At 31.7% G+C, this 5572-nt stretch overlaps 1 pseudogene; it reads left to right on the forward strand.

Moving 5' to 3' along the window:
* Positions 1–1036: 1036 nt before the first annotated feature.
* LOC149539721 (putative inactive cysteine synthase 2) lies at positions 1037–1789 on the forward strand (annotated as a pseudogene).
* The last annotated feature ends 3783 nt before the right edge of the window (positions 1790–5572 follow it).

Here is a 5572-nt window from a genome sequence, read left to right on the forward strand (position 1 = left end):
AAGTTTCTAAAAATGAAATTAAAAGTGAAAAGATATTAAATTATCATAAAGATTATAGTTCACATGATTTATGCATGAGTTGAAAATAAAAGAAATTAATTGAAAAGATTAAACATGTGAAATTAATAAAGATATTTAATCACATTAAGTGCGCATGAGATTTATAAGTTATAAATTAACTTAAAAGTGAAGACAAGTGGAAAGTTAAGTAAAGTAATTTAATAATTCTCTTAAAGTGCATGAAGGAATAATAAAAGAATATCTTAATTAAAAAGAAAATTAATTGTGCATGAACGAATTAATTAAATAAAATAATTATAATTTTAGACTGGTGGTGATAGAAACCCTAAGGGTAATTAGAGTCTATTTTAGAGGTTATCAGGTCATTATTGGACACACAAGTTTTCAGACACAGGTTTCAGGGAACACACTTTTGGAGGGGGAACAAAGGAATCTTTGGAAGCTTTGAAGGGTTTGGATTAGCAAGGGTTTCACCAGATTGTTAGCATCAGATCAAGGTAGGGTTTGTGAACCATTGTAGAAATAATTTTGGATCTCTGTCTTCTTCGTGCTTGTTGAAATTAATTTCTCAAATTTCGTTGTATGAATCTTGCCACCCTTCGTTCTACATCTTTTGCTTTTTGATTCCATATGTGAATCCGGATTGAAAAACTATTTAAATAACCTCGTTCTGCAATTGAAAGAAATTGGAAATAAATCGGGATCTGGGCTTTTGAATTAAATTGGAATTTAAAATTTAAATTTAGAAAGAGTTTGTTTGTGGAAATGAAAATCTTAGGATTGAAAATTCAAAAGGGTTCGATTTATTTTTCCTATTAGACTGAAGTTTCAATCATGGATTAAAAATATATATACATATTTTAATATGAACTAGAAGAAGTATTGTGTAAAAATGATATGAGTGTGTGTGTGTGTGTGTGTGTGTGTGTGTTGTTTTACAGTGCACCGGCAACGTAAGGCACACACATCCTGCCAAACAATCCGCTAAGACGCTATCGTATATACATTTCAGTATAACCATATCTGAAAATACCCTGTGGATGTCCTATAATAGTTTTCTAGGACAGTAAGATTGTATTCGTTCTGTGCCTCTACTTGTGATAACTAGTTGAAGAGATTTTATCTCCAAAAAAATGGCGAAAGACAGTCCCAAAATTGCCAGGGACGTGACCGAATTAATTGGTAATACTCCCCTGGTTTATCTTAACAATGTTGTGGATGGATGCGTCGCAAAAAAAGATTGCTGCAAAGCTCAAAATTATGGAGCCATGCCGCAGTGTTAAGGACAGGATCGGTTTTAGTATGATTAGCGATGCAGAGGAGAAAGGATTGATTACTCCCGGACAGAGTGTTCTGGTAGAGCCTACAAGTGGCAATACAGGAATAGGGCTGGCATTTATAGCCGCTGCAAAGCGATATAAGCTTATCATCACAATGCCATCTTCTATGAGTATAGAGTGGAGGATCTTACTGCGAGCTTTTGGAGCTGAATTGGTTCTCACAGATCCTTCTAGGGGTATGAAAGGTGTTGTCCAGAAAGCAGAGGAGATAGTGGAGAAAACTCCCAATGTATATATGCTTCAACAGTTTGAGAATCCTGTTAACCCAAAGATTCACTATGAGACAACTGGACCTGAAATTTGGCGAGACTCTGCAGGCCAGGTAGATGCTCTTGTTTTCTGGTATTGGAACTGGAAGTACAGTTACTGGTGCAGGTCGTTATCTAAGAAATATACATATTTATATTTTGTTTAAATGTTCTATATGATATTCAATGTAAATTGTTAGATAAGTTTATTATTAATGTTATATAATTAATTACATATAGTATATTTTTATATATCCATGTTAATATGAATGCATTTAAAATAATATAATTTACTTAATTAAATTTATTGTATTATTAACTCATTAGTCATTATTAATTTTTAATTAATAATTTTATTATTAATTATTTAATTAAGTGGTGAATTAGTAAATCTTATTTATAAAAGGATTTAATTCATACTTTAAATATTAATTATTAATTTGATTATTATGATTTATCTAAGAATTTTACCAATAACTTGATTATTAATTACTTAATAATGTATGCAATTATTAGAATAAGATTGAATTAATGATAAATATCAATTAATGATGTTAGTTATATTTATTATTTAATAATTGGATTATTAATGGAATTGGGAGTATTGAATTTAATAATCAATAAATTGTTAATTTAATAAATGATTACTATTGCTCTTAAGTTATGATATGATTTTCTAATTATAAGAATGAAAAATAGGTTAATTGAAAGGGCTAAATGCAGAAACTTATTACTTGAAAATATATGCACTAGAACTTAAACCCTACTTTAATATCAACAATATCTTTTCAAATCAAACCCAAACTATGAAATTGTATTGTTTACTTATACTGTCTATGCTTTGGTTTTTTTTGGAGTCGGTTAGATGTTGACCAGTCTAGGATGTACACCAGAGGCCTTGTGAGATTGCTTTGATACTATTTTATGTGGCTGGATGTCATGATATGTTTTGTGGTTCAAATTGAGATTATATTTATGAGATTTACTTGTGGAGCATTTATGTGTACTCGAATGGGAGAACCATCTTGTTATTAGGTTGCCTGTTAAGGAACCGAGTTTGATCTTTAGGGTTGTTGTGGTATGGGACACAACTGTGTTTTTATGTGCTTAGGAGAGGTTGTCTAGGTACGTGTCTTGGGAGTGGCTTGCATAGGGGTCCGAGACCCAAGGTGGTCAGTACCAGGGTAACCTAATGCAAGTTATGTAATAAGTGATAATCTAGTAAGTAAAATTTATGGGGGGAAAACACACTAAAAAGATAAGTTAGAGATATTTGATCTACCCATGCCTTTAGTGCTTGTATAGACTAAGGATGGGAATGAGATGAGTGCCTCGTCTTCTTGAGAGGGCTTTCTAGTTTCCATATGTGTGATGTTGAGGGTCCGGGGTTCAAAGTAACCAGTCCAGGGTAACTCAACGCTTGAGGGTCCGGGGTCTTTTAAGAGATCAGTCCAGGGTAACTCAAGAAGCCATGTGATGACACTCCCTAGTATGTAGCCTGAGTCTCCTCTATAGATTTTGTGCATCTCTGGTGGTGTACTTATTGTTGGTGGTGTATTTATTGTTGGATGTGTTTATTGTGGTTATTACTTTCATTGATGATGATTGGTGATTCATGGATGATGTACTTTCGACATGTGGTTATTGGTCACTTGAGGAGGATTATCTTTCATTGACTTTATCTTATGATCTTGGTATTTGGTTTATACTTGGTTCGTGTATGATGTTTGGTTATGTGGTATCGGTATTGGATTGAGTGTTCTTTCTTTCTGGATTATTTTATCTTCTTGAGTAGTATGTGTTACCTTTGAGGTATTTTTGGCTATTAGGGGTACCTTGCCTAGGAATGTTTTATGTTTGATAGCCGTATGTGGATCGTTCATTATCTTCCCTGCACGGTGGGAGTGGAAGCCTGACTAGGTAACCACGCGGTCGGGAGGTAGTGCCTTCTTACCATTTGGGTTCCCCTTCACATTGCCAGCTTTTGGATATTCGTTGCAGAAGATGTACCTTTATCATTCTTATTTCTTATCCCAGAGACTTCTTTTCAGATGATGTATATATGTTATCATGTATTATGATGTATTGTATCTATTTTCACATACCCTGCGACATGCGCAGTGGATGTACTTTCATTGTATTGTTTATACTTATGCATTGCTTATGTGATTATGTATCTGTCTTTTCCTTATGATCTTGAGACATTGTACTTGAAACTTAAACTAATTAATTTAAAATTATTAAATGTGACTCAACGTAAAGGAACTCTTGAGGAATTGAAACTGTATCTATATTTGCATACGTGTATTTGATGTTTATGTTCATATTGCTTCCACATTAATGTTATCTTGATGTTGTTTAAACTTTAAAAAAAAAAAAAAAACAAACAGTTCAGTAAACTTTGTCACATATTAGGTTTATTTCTCTTGGGTTCCCGAGCGGGGCGTTACACCATGCTTAGTTAAGAAAACATGGATGAAACATGGATGCATAGTGTACTATAGCAAATACTGTAGCAAAACCACTATAACAGCAACAACACTACTGTCATGACCCCTCCTAAAGAGAATCCTATAATTATAATTGGATAAAATATATAATATTATCAATTATTCACAAAAGAAATAATATTGATAAACTATATAGATAAATGTTTATGATCTATTTATTTTACTTAATTATTTATATTATTCATAATAATAATATCAAGATATAAGAATAAATAAATGTTATAATTACATTATAAATCAATAAGATGATAATATATCTAACTATTATCATATTTGAATATAAATACTATTAATAACTAATGATAATGAATTGATTACTAAATTTAAATATATTAATCAATATAATATTATATCTATTAATAAATATGGTATAATAATGATAATAAAATATGAGTATATAGATAAAGAGTAAATTGCCTAATATATTTAAATATCATATAATAATAATAGCAACACACACACACACACACACACACACACACACAAACATAACCATAACTAGTTGATTAATGAATGTCTACGGGTCGCAACTATTGACCACTGTCAACACGTATTAAGGTATAGATGTGGAAGACATGATAGGGGCATCAAACGAGGAGGATCAATTTATACACCGAATTACGTTGAGGTCAGATATGATTCATTAACATCATTAAGGAACAAATCAAATTCACTAATACTTGCATGGAACAAGAAAAGTGTTAGCATCAATATCAAGGCAAGTGCAAAGGACAATGTAATACATTCTATTCGTGGTCAAGATGTGGACAGAGGGAAGAACACGTTCACTGATAAAACTTGGAGCAAGGAGAGTGTACAGATTAGTATTAAAGTGAATTGGGTTAAAAATAAGTGTGGAATGAGAGGAGGATAGAAGTCAACACCGTAGCTCAGATGTGGACCTTTGTCGGGTACTATGGCAGTCACGTGGTGACATAGACATCAGCGTACAAGGTGAGTCATATTTTATAATAATCAAGTTGACTCACCAATATATAAAGAGGCATGAAGCTATAAGTAAAGGAGAAAAACAACTTGATATGTTATTAGGATAGATTCCTAATTTCAAATCTATCTTATCTTAAATACCAAAATCCTTATCACATATATACATTAAAAAATCACATATATATATATATATATATATATATATATATATATATATATATATATATATATATATATATATATATATATATATAATTCAAGAAATTGAAATTGATTGAAAATAAATATGAATTCTATACATTTCCAAGTAGAGAACGATACTTGAAGTCATTCATAAGACCCTAAATTGGAAACTAGGAGTGATTTGAAAGTACATTCCAAAACGAGACATTACAAGTGGTATCAAAGCATCTTTCTTGCCAGCCTGTGGAAAGTAGTTAATGAAAAAACACCAAAGGGATCAGAGAACATTAGAAAGGGAAGGAAGGAAGTAGTCCACCAAAAT

Source organism: Cupressus sempervirens, chromosome 9 (assembly GCF_028749045.1).
Source record: "Cupressus sempervirens isolate cs-2001-9-10 chromosome 9, ASM2874904v1, whole genome shotgun sequence".
In the NCBI taxonomy this organism is placed as follows: domain Eukaryota; kingdom Viridiplantae; phylum Streptophyta; class Pinopsida; order Cupressales; family Cupressaceae; genus Cupressus; species Cupressus sempervirens.